We start from the raw sequence: 15,823 nt of genomic DNA, 5'->3' as shown, positions 1-15,823 counted from the left end.
CATAGGTTGCAATGGAGTTCGTCAAGAGTGCTTGTTATATTAACTCTGGGAGTAACCAAGAATGCTGTTGAGGTTACCCATGCCTTGTGTTATGTTGTCTGGAAAGCACAGCCAAGGGTGGACCGCAAGCCAGACAGGAAAATTCACACCCCGTCCTCACCCCAAATTAGCCACACCAAGTTCATCGCAACATGTGGTGAATTACCACTACAAGGGAAGTTGATTGATAGCAATTCTATCAAAAAATCTTAATTGGCAGGATCTCATCTGGCAGATTATTCAAGTTTGATATAATGCACACTAATATGTGTTCTACTCTAGTGGCATGTTAACAGGGTAATATGTTGAATATTCCATGCAGAGCAGTAGCTTCATTTACTGGAATCTCCAAAACCTCCTAAAACCTAAAAACTTTTAATCGTTGCACATAAATAGAGCAAATAGCATCAGAAAAGATGGGACCACCACCAAATGCAAACCCCCAAATACATGCAAATTATACCATTTATATGTAAATATTATATGTAAACTAACTGAGTCTATCCAGCTCATAGATTTATAAGATGGCTTTTTATGCAGAACAAATCATCCAGTCTTCTTTTATAGGAATGATAGTTTATCTAAAATAAATATGAATTCCCCCCTCTATCTGCATTTTTAAAATCCCATTAGTACAAGTTGAAGGATTTCATCCATCACTCTCATGATGATAAATATCTAACCATCCTTTTTACTCCTCCCTTAACTTTTGGATGGTCAGTAAATTTCCTAGCAAATTCACCATCAAATTTAAGTAATTTATTAGGCTTATTCCTATCACAAAGTCCCCAGCTCACATTTAAGTGATCTCACATTTATTTGTTTATTTGTTTATTTATTTGTTTATTTTATTTAGAAAATTTCTAGGCAGCCCCATTTGCCAAAGCCTCGGGACGGCTTACAAATAAATAAATTAAAATACATAAATAACAATATAAAATACACATAACTGTATAAAATAAGTCACCCTGGCCAAATTTTTTTAGTTGTAATTACTGCTCCATTACATTGCAGTTACCCTTATTTCATGAGCTTCCACACTAGTACCTGATCAGTATTCTCTGGTTTTGATATCAAGTTATGCAGTTTTCTAGTATGTAAGTTATGTAGTATGTTCTCTCCCATTTGGCTTAACCTAACCTTTTTTATTATGCCTTATGAAAAAGTGCAAAACTTAAGCTAAATATTTATACTGGCAATGTAATAATCACATATTTTTTAGGAATGCTATGCTCCAATGAGATATATAATGTATAACAGGAGTGTATTTCAGCTGCCACCATTTTTTTTAATTGTGTCAGCTGTCTGTTTGCTAGTTGCGAAGTCATGTCCAACCCTTCACAACCCCATGGACAACACTCCTCCAGGCCTTCCTGTCCTCTGCCTTCCCCCAGAGTCCACTCAAGCTCACACCAACTGCTTCAGTGACTCCATCCAGCCACCTCATCCTCTGCCGTCCCCTTCTTCTTTTGCCATCTATTGTTCGCAGCATTAGGCTCTTCTCCAGGGAGCCCTTCCTTCTCATTAGGTGGCCAAAGCATTTGAGTTTCATCTTCAGTATCTGGCCTTCTAAAGAGCAGTCAGGGTTGATCTCCTCTAGGACTGACTGGTTTGATTGCCTTGCAGTCCAAGGGACTCACAGGAGTCACCTCCAGCACCACAATTCAAAGGCCTCAATTCTTCGGCGCTCAGCCTTTCTTATGGCACCTGTCTGTTACACTCTTCGTTATCAATAATTCCCAAGACCTAACTCCCAAATATGCTGTAAACTGCCCCCTGTGAATTAACTCTTTCCTTGCAAAGTAGTTTGCTTTAAAATGTACATGCGTAATATGAAGTGTGAATGAGATATCTATAAAATATTTTTCACATGACCTTAATTTGATTTTCTGTAAGGGTGGATACTTATGCATTGCCAATAGGCAGAATGACATCACCAAAGAAAGGTTAAGAGAAGACATGCATGTGCATAATGCTGACACCTGTAAATGTATGATGTACGGAAGGGAATTTGAAAGCAACAGCTATAAGTTAAGAAGAAAGTCAATAGATTCCTCCATATTGGAGCAGATCTTTGTGCCTGCGCAATGCAGCCTCTTGTTGGACAACTTCAAGGCCCAGGTCTTCTTTCTGAAGGTTCTTTATATTTCAACCAGTTTTCATCTGCAAAACTCTTCAAATAGAGAGCATCTTCAAACACAGGATTGCCCTTACCCAAATCTCCAAAATAAAGGACAGCCATCTGTAAAGCAGGACACCTGGCCACTCTGAGATGTCCAAACATGGGCTGATCCATCCACCTGCACGGCCTCCCTCAAGAAGGAGATGCATGAAGTCAGCTGGCCCAAAAGTCTCAGCGACTGCATGCTGGCCCGGTGACAGAGGGGGCACAGAGCCAGCAAGGCTAGCAGCCTTCTCCTCCACGAATTTGGGGAGGCCGCCCACATGGGTGACCATCACCGCTTCCTGTGGCAGGGAATGCCATTGTTTAACTATGTACTATGCAAAGAAGTACTACCTTTTATCTACCCTGAATCTACCACGGATTAGCTTCACAGGGTGACTCTGGCTGCTGGTATTATGGGGGAGAGGAGAAAATGTCTCCCGGTCCATTCTCTCCACACCATACATAGTAGTAGGAAGCAAAGTACCCAGAGGAGGGCCTTCTCTGTGGTGGCACCCCATCTGTGGAATGCACTCCCCAGAGAGGTCCGCCTGGTACCGTCGTTATTTGCTTTTTGGCGCCAGGCCAAGACCTTTTTATTTAAACAGTATTTTAATAATCTTTAATATTTATAGTTTTAATTATGCAGCCAGTGTGTTTTCAAGTTTTAATTGTAATTGTAATTGTCTTTGTTTTATTTATTTGTGTTGTGAGCCATCCCAAGGCTGTGTAGCAGTGGGGACGGCATATGAAAACTTTAAATAAATAAATAAAATTTAATTGTCGGAATGGCTTGGCATAAGCACAAAAGCTTAATTGTAATCACTGTCATTCAGTCTCCATTTTGAAGGTTTATTCCAGCCTGAAGTCAAATTGTAGCTTCTGGTTCTGTTGTTCCAATGAAGTCCCCTCACCTGCCAATGAACCAACTAACCAACTGACCATATGCCCCCTGGTGGCCACATGTTCATCATTGGATAAAGGGAGTCTTCTAGGCTTACAGTCGAACACACACAGGGCCTCCCCTTTGCACTGTATATCCCTAAAGCTATAAAACAATCACCAACACAGCAATATCCTTCTTGTGTTAAACCAGGGATGGACAATGTGTGGCCTTCCAGATGTTTTGGCCTACGACTTCCATGATCCTTCTTCACTGGCTGTGTTGGCTAGGCTCGATGGAAGTCAAACGCCAAAACATCTGGCAGCCACAGGTTGCCCACCCTTGTTTTAAGCAAAGACAGAGAAGTATCCAGTGTGTTGTTACTGCTAGCGTAAAGTATATTGTTACGCAACAAAAAGTATTGGCGCAATTAATTTTCTGGGAAACCTTTTGCACAAATAACTATGGCTGTTGTTCCAGAGTTCATTCATGCTAGCATGATGTAATTCATATTAGCAGTGGTGTCACAATGGATCCACTCAGATGCTGTCCCTGTGAACAAGGAATTATACCGGCAATCCCTGGGTTACGGACATCCAAGTTGCAAATAACCTGCACTTATGAACAAACCACCATAAAGTCTATTAATTTTTTTAAATACCGCAGAAAATGTTCATTCCACCAGAAAGAGAAGAAGCAAAAGGGAAGAGAGGTAGGCCTCCAAAGCAGGCCTTCCTGCCCTGCACATCCAGAGAGGGAAACCCCTCCAGCATCTCCTTGCTGCAAAGAGGAAGCCCTGGTGAGTTTTTGGGGAGAGGGCTAGAGATATTCAGGGTTTCCCCCTTTCACTGGGGTCTTGCACCCCTAACCCCTGCAAATGTGGAGGACTGCCTACACATGATCTGACTTGCATACAAATTTGACTTAAAGACGAATTTCTGTTTTCTCAGGAACACAACTCATTCATAATCCAGGCACTGCCTGCCTATTCAAGGGACTGGGGAAGCAGTTTTCAGTCAGATTGTGCATTGGATCTAAGCCTGTCAAAGTCAAAGACTGTCAGAAGTGCCTGAAGTATTTTTGACAACTTCAGTACTCTTCTAGTTCACCACAAACCACTGCTCAGTATTCAGGTTGCAGTCATTGCTTCAGATTCCCAGTTCTCTTCTGTTCATTCGACTTCTTCTCATGCTTGGCTCTGACTTGGGAAGCCAGCTGAGCCAAGGGGAGGTCTGCAAACACTGGCAGAACTCTGCTTGCAGAACTGGCAATCTTCTTCTGCAACACGTGCGGCTCAAAGGCTGCAAGTCACGTGCGCCAAAGATCCATGTGCAGCATTTGTGTGAGCTCACTTCTTGGCAGGTGCCTGCATGGACACTCACTGTACTCCCAGCTGCAAAAAAGCCAGCCAGAACCCAGGAAATCCAGCATATTCCTAATGCATCCCTACCCACTGGCATGTCTACTTAAAATATCTGGTAGGCCTGAAAAAATCCAATGGTAGTGCAGTTCAAAGTAACCCCCAAAAGCAGCCTAGGTGTGCATATTGCAGCAGAAATACTGAAAGGTACCTCCACTGCTCACATCACTGTAAACATTTTATAATTAGGGATGCTTGAGGAATTCAGTCATTTCAAATGCTGCTTCAAACGGACCTTATCTACTTCTCTGGGACTAGCATATATTAGAATGTGCTTATCTGTCATCTTTCATATTTCCCAAATATTACAACACAATTCCTGGCTCAAAAACTTATCAAAATACATTTTAAATTGCACAGAGAGAAAATACATTTAGAATGGCACATTTTGGTTTACATTGTGCAGTTCAATTTGAAAATGAGAAAGAATGGGTCTTGGTTAAATACCTGGAAATATGGTGAAGACTGCCTATCCCTGTTTGCAATCCCGCTGCAAGCTCGTGAGCTTGAAAATGTTGCATTGGTAGTAGATCATTTTCTCTGAACCTGATCTGACTTTCATGTTTCATTATCATGCGCCTAAGGGGCTTTTTGGAACTGCAGCTAGAAAAGTTATATAATGTGTATGTCACACTTTTGCACATTTAATTTTGAAAGGTACATGTTCATGACTTCATTGTGTTCTTTGGGGGGGGGGGTGTGTTTCCGCAGCAAGACCAGTGAAGCAAATGACCATAGTAACAGATTTGTGCGCATACTCATAATAGTAAACGCTAGACATCAAGCCACGTTTTCCATAGGCGAAAGAAAGATTAATATGCTCATCAGCTATTATAAGGACAAAAAACAGACAAAGAGCATCAAAGTAAAGATCAGTCAAAAGATGCAGGTGCAAACTGAACAAAACGGCAAAGAGATGTTCAGTGCAAGTTCTCCCTAAATACAATGGGGCTTCATGGCCCTATGATCTGGTTCACGGGGCTTCCATGGAATGGATTCCCAAAGGTTCACTGGGAACTATCACACGAAGAGGAAGTCTGTGCATGTCTCATACCCCCTTCCAAATCTCTCCTCAGTGGTGGAGTGACGTGCATGAGTGGCTTGCACTGAGCAGTTAACACAACACACTTACATTCCATTTCATACAGAGCAATTGTTTATTATTTTTGCTAACCAAAGGTGGTGGTGGTATTTACAGAAAACACAGGAACACAGGGACTTGTCCCTCAGGAGATATGCGCTTGGGAAAAAATATTTTGCAGCACTGCCAATGAAGCTGAGTATACCCGTCATCACTCAGCACCCCCAAAAAGGGAGAGAAACTTTCCAGTCTTGTCACACTCAGCTTATGCTAAGCTGACTCTGGGCCTGGGGTGGGCAAAAGCAAATGAGAACGCGGAAGCAAAATTCATCCATTAGTAGCAAAAGCAACCTTTCCTTGTTGCTTAGTTCAATGAAGCATCTCATTCTTTATAGGGACCAGGGTGGTGGTGTTGTTGCTATGTGCCACCAAGTCATCTCCAGCCCCATGAATGGAAGCCTTCCAAAATGTCCTATCCATGGCGGCCCTGCTCGGCTCTTGTACATTCAGGGTTGTGGCTTCCTTTATGGAGTCAATCCATTTTGCATCTGGCCTTCCTTTTCTTCTGCTTTTGACTTTCCCTAGCATAATAGTCATCCCAAGGAGTTTTGCTTTCTCATGATGTGGTATCAGGGTGTATCATCAGGCTTTCTCTGGTCTACTGGTATTAAGAGGTTTTCCAGCTATAGCTCCTCCTTCCATTCCCTTGTGTATTCAGTCTTAGGTAAGGGATGGCTGGATGGATGGATCTTGGTCTGATATCCTTTGGGTTGCCACTGAGTGCTTGGCAGACCTCCAGTGATAACAGACACAATGACCAGAAAGAGGGCTCAACTTCCTGGGCAACAGTAGCACCTGAGAGACCACAACCACACCCTTTATGAATCATGAGCAGAGTGCGTACATCGCTTATTGTTTCTGATTATTTGCACCCAAAAAACTCTACATGTAAGTGGACTGATTCATCAGCAACTTACTAAATAGTCTCAGAATCTCACCAATGGCAGCTTCCATTCTCAGATATTGACCTTAGAAATCTAATCACTTGGTTACAGGCTAGTCAGCTAATCGGTCAAAATAGCTTGACAGTCTCATTTTCTAAGTCTTTTCCATTCTCCTGAAGAAGAATTTTTATGCCAACAAGCTATCAAAGTAAATTAATATTGAACAATACTGATAATTTCAATCTCATGCTTGCTGTAAAAGAAAGAGTTGATCTTTCTGGACTGAACAATCATACACTTAAAAGGAGGAGAGAGAGGAGAGGAGAGAAGCACTGACCACTATAAAAAAAAATTGAGCTATGAAGAGAGAGATGATATACCCTCCCTTCCAATAAGAGTGTAAATCAGGGAGGAAGAGCATAAAAACAATCTGCTGATCAGAAAAAATAAAATACTGCAGCAGAAAGATGTGCTCTCGGGCTGGCTCCAGTAGATAGATAGAAGGGAACACAAAATAAGACCATTATAAGGGAAAGATAAATCAGTAGGGAAAAGATCACTACAAAAAAGGCTACTATAAAAATGATACGAAAATCAAAGGACAGTGTTGTAAACAAAGCTAAAATACATTCACAAAGGACAAGGATGAACAAAAGGCAGGCCTGTTAAATGCAAAAGCCCTGCTATAGTGCAAAGCGTAGCATGAGCATAAGTCACGGGGTAGGGAGGAATTCATGCAGGAAGAAAGCATTACAAAAAGACAAGAAAAGCATGGAGCAACTAGGCACCATTAAACAAAGAGGAAATGATAACATATTAATGGGAATCTGGTACCGAATGCAAAATTAAAGGATGCTTCTTGTTGCAATTAGAACAAAATTAAAGTCTCATCTGTAAGGAACAACATCTGCCTTCCCGATGAGCCTCAAAAAACAGGGCCTCATTCAAGAGCACGACAGAGCCAACCTAGTACAGACAGGATAGATAGAGAAAAGCCCTATTAACATCCTTGGAATAGGTTACTTGCTATGAAAATAAGCTCCACAGATTTCAGTGGGATATAAACATGCTTGACTTATTCTTATCTAGATGAAGACCAGTGTGTTCTGCTTACACCCGAAAGATCTGAGTTCAACTCCCTGACCAACTTTGAAAGGATATTATTTATTTATTATTATTATTAGATGTATGTCCCACTTTTTCCAGTGAACTCAAAAAGCAGTTTACAACATTCTCATCTTCCTGCTCTCAATCTTATCCCCACAACAACAACCCTGTGAGGTAGGTTGGGCTGAGGGTCTGTGACTGGCCCAAAGTCACCCAGTTGGCCCCATGGCTGAGCGGGGACTAGAACTCTGAGATTGGCTGAGTCTCAGTCCCATACTCTTAACCACTACAATGGCTCCCCTGAAATCCAGTCAACATAGAGGCTTAACTTCATCACCCTACATATGTCAATCTGGAAGAAAACCCAATAGAATTTCAGCCTGATAGGCTGATCTTGGCATGGGCTGTTGAAAGGAGATCAGCAAAGAACCACATGCGAATGAGGTTGCATTGTCAAAGCGCATTGTCAGAGTGTTCAGCGACATGGTGCTGGCCACATGGATTAAAGCTCCTTCCCACAAAATGAGAAAAACAAATAAGCCACCAAATCTGCTCCCAGTATTTTTTATTGTAACACGAAGACAAATCTCAAAACTATATTGCATTTATTTCAGCACATTAAAATGGCTTCATTTATCCATGCAGTGCCACTCTGAAAGCTAATGCTGAAAATCTTAAATCACAAAAGAGGAGACTACATCGTGGAAGGTTGTGGAGCTACACTTCATAAGACATGTGTCAAATCGTTGCAAATCACTGCATCAATAGATCCTCTCAAAACGATATCTTATTGAACCCTAACTTCTAGCAATTCATGCATGGTAATTCAGCTGTAAAAGTAGCCTGCCTTATCATAAGAAACAGTATCACTTGAATCTCACATGAGTTTTGTTGATTCTTACTAATCTGGCAAATCTAATTAGTTTTGCCAAGAGCATTTGTTAAGCAGATGCATGATTTGGACATGTTTTTAGCTTAATTGAACCTGAACCAGCCAGATGAGAAATCACTCCAACAAAACCTCTGCTATTATTAAAGCTCAGCCTCAGAATGATTCACCCAAATTAGTAGTTTTGTATTTAAAAGACATCAAGGCATTTTCAAAGCATGACTGAGACAGTTCTTGGAGAGATGTGAAGGGTGTTCTGAAAGCTCGGCGGATCTCATTCAAATAAACGAAATAATTCATTCATGGGCCTGTTCACCATATGCTACTTTGTGGGCCTTTAAAAACAAGGCAAAATGTGTGTCCTAAGACTAGTCCACACTCCTGTCATCATAGGAGATATTCTAGTAGTATGGGTATACAAATTGTTTATTTCTAGCATTTCTTTCCCATATTTCATAAGATAATCATGGTAATTCATTATCAATAAAATAATGACATGCCACTAAATAACAAAAAAAGCCCTAAGAACAATGCACATGTTTATAAAAACATAATCAGGAAATTTGTACAGAAAAATATATGCATATCCCAGAAAGTCTCCTTTAGAACAAAACACCTGCTCATCAAAAAAACAAGTGGCACTGGGTCTAGGTAAACCTCTCTTGGGATGCAGTTCCAGATTTGAGATGTCACCACCAACAAGGCCCTGTCCACAGTGCCCGTCAACCACATATCTTAACAGAGAAAGGACCTGGCCAAAATAGTGTTTGGAGGACACTAATGTGGTAAACCTGATAAAAGACCTACTTCAAACCTCTGTTGAGCCACAAAACTCATAGAGGTAATCTAAGGCAAATCTTTGGTTCCCTTCCGACCTGATATTGGAGCACAATTGTGAAAATAAATCAGACAAGAATTGTAAAATACTGTATACATCAAAAGGTTTCCTGGAAGTTTTAGCCCTCTAAAACAGCTTCTTCAGAACATAGCTAGTCAACTTCCATTTACTTCTGCTTTGTGCTGGTAGCCCTCCTTTGTACTTCCATTATGCCCCAATCTACTCTTAATTATTTGTTTCTTACATTTCTGCTCTTGTTACATTATACGCCACCTTTCTTCCAGGATGGAACATAAGGCGGCTTATATAAAATTCTCACACAGGTCCCAACCAGTCCAATATTCCTTCAGCTTCATCAAGAGAGGGAAAGGGTTGAAGAGTTCCAGTTCTTTTTTCATCCTAAGTACCTCCACTTCACCTACATGCTCACCACTCTCCAACTCTGTGGCCTTGTCATATCTTTTGTTCCACCTGGTAGAAGAGCAATGCCCTTAGTGATTAACAGGGAAAAAAGAAAGAATGGAGGTATCTATCTTCTTCCACCTTCTCATCCATCTTTTCCATAGGTCAGAGGTGAAGAATGAGAGGTTCTCCAGATGTTGCTGGATTATTTCTTTGACCAATCTTAACTAATGACCATGCTGATGGGAGGCACATTCCGACAACATCTGGAAGGCCATACAAGATTCTCATTACTAAACTGTGCAGAGTATACAAAGCTATATTAAGATATGCTCAATGGCCAAACTCTGAAAGCAGGGTGTAATCTGACTACAATTAAGCAATTTAAAATTGGGTTGATTTTAATCTGACAGAGTGGTTAACTCTCACACTGAGATCAATGGGGCTTAATAGTGCTTTATTCTGGCTTGCAGGTGCCCACAATTACAAGTGGCTCATTAAACGAAATGAGATAGAGGAAGCCCCGTGTCTGATGCTGTTGTACATTTCTATTACTTATTAAGTGAAGAAGTGGAGAATATTTGAATCTGATTTGCTAACAAAGCAAAACAGGGAAGGATGGCAAGAACTAAGGAAGCCAAGAATCTCATTCAATCTGACCTTGCTAAATTAGAGTATTAGGCAGAGCACTGTGACATGGACAAGTGAAAGGAATCGCATAGAGTGAATGCAGACAATAAAATGGGGAATTAGACCTGCCAAGGAGTTGGAAGCTGTGATGAATCATAAGCTGGATCCAAGAAAGCAAGGTGCTGCAGAAGGAACGGCCAATGTCATCTTACAACCTAATGGCCAAAATATTGTGCTGTATTATAAGTCATGGAAAAACTCAGTACTGATAACAGTTTAAGAGAAACATGAACTCAAGAGGAGGCCAACAAGGATGGTCAACCACCTCTCCATGCTTGAAGCCCCACTGGACTTCTGCAGTCTGTGGTAAGCTGGTCCCTTACCCCTTTCCTCCTGGTTATCAGTAGAATTCTCAGATGATCAGAACAGAATGAACCACACATCGCCTTCTTCCCAAGTTGAGGGAGAAGCATCTGTCCATGTAAAAAGTTGAATCCAAACTGGAAACTCCCCCTCTGTCCTTTCCTTTCAGTAAGTCTTCTAACTCCACCATCAGTAAAAAATGACTCCACCCTCTTGCTGCTTGAGGGCAAGACACTGGGAACACCAGAGACTATCTAACCAGGTAACTCATTTCTCACATCACCTCCTCACTGGGGCAAGGACTGGGTCTCACTTCAGTTCCTCCTATCCTGAAAACCCTTCAGCCCTTTCCAAAGCAAAGCAGTCTGGCTCCCATGATATGCCTGAGAAATGTCACCCAGTGGTCTTGAAACTTCAAAATCTTCACTCCCCCACCCCTGCTTGCACCTCCTCCTGAAAGTCAGATGAATCTATCCAAAAAACCTGCCATGGGCAAGAGATGGGCCCATTCTCTACACAATCCTGTACACCCTGCCCTGATAGTAGATCCCAACCCAGTGTGACATGCCATTGCACACAAACGCATAAGATCTCACAAGACAGCGCAAGATGTGCAGTCCTCAGGTGAAAAGAGCAAGGAGTACACTGCACCACAGTCAGAAGAGTGAAATAGGGTGAAAGGTGATGGGAACATCCCCAACATCCTAAAGAAAACTAGGATTTCCAGAGCATTTGCTCCCCCAGCACAGCTGGTTTGTTGGGGTAGAAGCTGCCTTGAAGCAATAATGTCTTATTATGTAAGTTACTTGGGAATCTCTCTGGATTGAGTGGTGGGGTGCAAATTAAAACAGACAGTGTGGTCCATTGGTTTCTGGATGGTACCACTTCCGATTTCAGGTAGGGTCTTACCTGATTGAACCGCCTTCAACACAAAATGAGAATAGCATCCTCAAAGCTTGAGAGTCAGCCCATTAACAAGGGCTTCAGCTCATTGCTCCAGACACCACTGCTCGTGGGAAAAGCCAGGAGTTACACACTCTCTAGTTTCACAGAGAGAGGTGCGCCAGACTCAGGAGAAAACTCATTTCTGTACATGAAGCGTTGGGGCACATCCCTGCATAGATTTTGTAGAACTTCTAAAGAGCTGTTGACACCCAGTATCTTTTTCAGTCACTATTGTGTTCTTCTTAAAATAAACGTCGTGTTTTTCATCTGTCAAATGTCTTTTCCTTATAAGTTGCCTTGGAGACCTGTTGTCATGCAGAAAGTCTGACTATAAATATTTTAAGTAACATTCCTATGTAATATGAGATATCCAGGTTCTAGCAGTGACTGGCACTTTACTTGTATATGTGCAGGCATTTGCTTCTTAAGGGCACAGTTATTATGGCCTTCCAAGGAAGGCTCCTGAGGCTGCGGCAAAGGACGGCATATAAATGTTTTAATAAAAATAATAAAATATATCTCTGAAGTGGGACTCTGAAGGCGACCCTCCTGCTGCATCAATTCACAGCTGGCTCAGAGAGAACAACAATCACAACTGGGTCCTGGAAAAGGAAAAGGGGGCATGCCAGGGAGGGGAGAGGAAAGGAGGTTGGGGACACAGAGTTGCACCCCAGCCTCCTCCTCGCTTGCTCCCCAACACATTATCTCGATGTCAGGAAATGACCACCTGGAGAAAATGCCGGGCACAAGCGGTGGCAGTGGCTCAGAACTCTGCCACCATCTCTGATGCTCCTGCATTTGAATGCTCATAAAGCCCCAAATTCAGAGGTGAATCTGGAGTGTTCCCTTGGAGCCCTATAGCAGAATAACCCAGCTTTACCACCTCATCTGCCTTCTGTGAAAACCAGGTCTGTATTGTATAAATAACAAAACATATTGACCTGGTTTGCGTGATCACTACAGGCCTCTGGGGCTTATTAAGCGCTGTGGATTGCAGTACCCAAAAGCACCAAATGGTTTGATCTGAGCCCCCAGCACTAGCAAACCAAAAACAGCCTGTGGGTTCTGGGTGACTTATCAACCACCCCAGCAACCAGATTTGCACAGAAGCAAAAAGCTATGGCATGATGTCCCCAAAGCCCCACAGGGAAAACTGTGGTTTCTCATTATGTGCAAATCAGACCCTTGAATGGCATTTGAGACCTGCAGGGGGACCCTCAAATAGCTGATGCGTCTATAGGAAAGGGGTTTGATCACATATTCCAAACCACATAGCTGCCACTAAATGCAACCTTTCCCCTGATTGCAACATGGCAATCTTATTTGGAAGATCCGAGAGGAAATGAAGCCCTTGGCGGAGAGGTATGTGTTATTTCATTAGGACACAATGAAATTGGTCATTTGCAGCAGGAGAGGCTGAAAAGAAATGGTCCCCCGTGCTTTGTATGCACCTGTGTCATTGTTGCTGCATGCGCAGACATCTGTTGGGCCAGCTTTCTGGCCTTTCTTTTTCACTTTCAGCTTTAAGCAGCCTCCTCCAGAACCAATGTGATAAAGGGTTTTCTGAATGGGGAGGCCTCTGGAGACAGAAAGAGAGAAAGAAATTCTTGGATGTGCTGCTCTTTATCTGAATTCAATGTATTATAATGTCAGCATGTCAAAGAGAAATGGACAATGCTTTTTGGATTCACCTTTTTTCCATAAGGAAAGAAAAAAGACTTGGGAAACCAGCATCCATCAGGTGATTCTGCACAAGTGTCTCTCAGCTGTGCAAAAGCACATGAAATAATTTCTTGGAAGTCTTTAGCTAGATCTGTTTTTTATTGTAAACTGTATTTGTTTCTCCCATGCATTGTGCCCACAGCAGTGTAAATATTATACATAAAAGATACCAAATGGAATATTTAGGCCCAAAACAGAATGGCCTGTGATTTTCCACCAAGAGAAAACTATGCCAAATTGACAGTTTCTTCCATTGATTTTACAGATGAGATAGCAAGTTCTGCAGGCCAGCAAGTCCCCCTGAACAGATTTAAGTGGAAGGTTCATGACATAAACTAGACTATCACAAGAATTCTGGAAAACAAAACCACTTGGAGGATCTAGAAACCAGTTATTACTATTTAATTCATAATATACTGAAAGGGCTGCCCATGGAATTCAGATGGGAGTGGAGGATAAGGGAAGGAAGAAGCTAAGGCAACTTAGCCCCATAATAAATAACTGTAGATGGTGTTTGTAATACTCTTTCCTTTTGCTCGGAAGAGAAATGCACCAGGCAACAGAGAGTTCTCTTATTTTGAAACTTTATTGCAATAAAGGGAGTCAGAGGGTTTCCTTCCCCTTTCCAACTCCCAAAGCACATGTTCACATCCCATATTTATGCCCCTTTCCCATTTGCTCTTCCCTCCTCCTCTCCCTCATTCACTAAGGGACTGGGTGGTTACATTCTTTCCATCCACCTATTCCATGTTGCTCCAATATCAGTTCTTCCCTCCCACTTCATCCACCCTCATGTGCATTATAATGAGCTTATTTTCTATGTTGGGTGTGTTAGCTAATATTCATGAGGTCACTGAGCAAGGGCACTGCTCTTTTGTCTACATGCCAATTCCCTCCTCCTATGGCTAAGGAATTTTCTTTGTTACATTTTCACTCTTCCTGTTTCCTTGTTTCAAATCATCCTTTCATTCCTACCAGATGGTCTTTCTGTTTTTTGGTTTTATTCTTCTGCAATCTGCTTTGGGTTTACCTGAGCCCCAGGCCCAGGATCTTAACCACTGCACCACACTTTACTGCCTGTACCAGTAAGAAAGATGAACAGAGTAACATGATGTTAGGTAACACCTTACCTGTGGATGTGCTTGTGGCATTTAGTGCTTTAGCTCCCACCTCTGGAGCATTTTACCAATTGTCATTCGGGAAACCTCACAGTTCTAATGCTTAGATGCCTTAAAACTCACCTGTTCACGCAGGTTTCCCTGAACTTGACTCAGCCAGTTATGCACTGTAGCACAGAGCAGAGCATGGGGTTTTCTTACTGATTATTTTGTACAGTGAAGTTCTTGTTCTTGCATTAATTGTTGCTTTGATGCCATTGCATTTTATGTTCATCCCTTTGATATCTTTGTGGAAAGTGGCATATTCCTTTGAACAACTGATAATTGAATGATAAAAAGAAATGGGAACACTGCCATTTAACAGATCTGGCCATCATCTGATCTCCTAAATGCTCTTTTCTTTTGGCTATCACCTCTTGGTCCCCTAGATGTTAAGTGGAGATGATCCCTGGCACACGCCATAAACTAATCAACGAAAACTGCCCATCTGTAAAATTCTCTCCTCCATCTGTAATTCTGTAGCACTAAAGGCTTTATGTTATGGCTTGCCCAGGCTATAAACACTTCCAAATGGCCAAGAAATCCACATTCACTCAGCATTATCCATTTGTTAGCGCCGGAAGGTTAATGCTGGCATGGACATTTTAACGTCAGTAATAGGTAGTGGCCTCCTATAGAAAACACTGTGTCCAAATAGTTGTGCCCTGTATTTTTCTCTGATTCCACCAATTCTTCCCTATTCTTACTGGAGGTGTGTCAGAAGGAGCACTAGAATTCACAACCATCCACATTCTCTGATTTTTCGGAGATGTACACAGTCTGTGCAGTCATATCTCACAGTCAGACCAAGGGTCAACATTCCACCTCGGTATATAAATTGTCTTTGCAATATCCTATGCTAAACTGGCTTTTAGTTAACTGACCTTGAATGTGTTGTTAAGGAAAACTTAAAGATGGTTGATCTCAAAATATGACCCTAATTCTATTTACTCAGAAGTAGTGCCAATGAGCTTCATATGGGTTTTAAGGAGGCTTAGGATCAGAGTATTAACTTAACCCTCCATGAAAGAAATTAGGAGAGTAAGTACTTGGAGGAGGGCTTTCTCTGCGGTGGTGCCCAACCCATGGAATTCACTCCCCAAAGAGGTCCGCCTGGCACCGTCGTTACTGGTTTTTCGGCGCCAGGTAAAGACCTTTTTATTTAAACATCATTTTAATTGTTAAAATATATGATCTGGCCAGGGCAACTTCTTCTTCCTTCTCTTTTCTCCTCCTATA

The sequence above is a fragment of the Varanus komodoensis genome, unplaced genomic scaffold (genome assembly GCF_004798865.1).
Source record: "Varanus komodoensis strain SLA01 unplaced genomic scaffold, ASM479886v1 scaffold11, whole genome shotgun sequence".
Taxonomy (NCBI): domain Eukaryota; kingdom Metazoa; phylum Chordata; class Lepidosauria; order Squamata; family Varanidae; genus Varanus; species Varanus komodoensis.
This window is presented reverse-complemented; position numbering follows the sequence as displayed.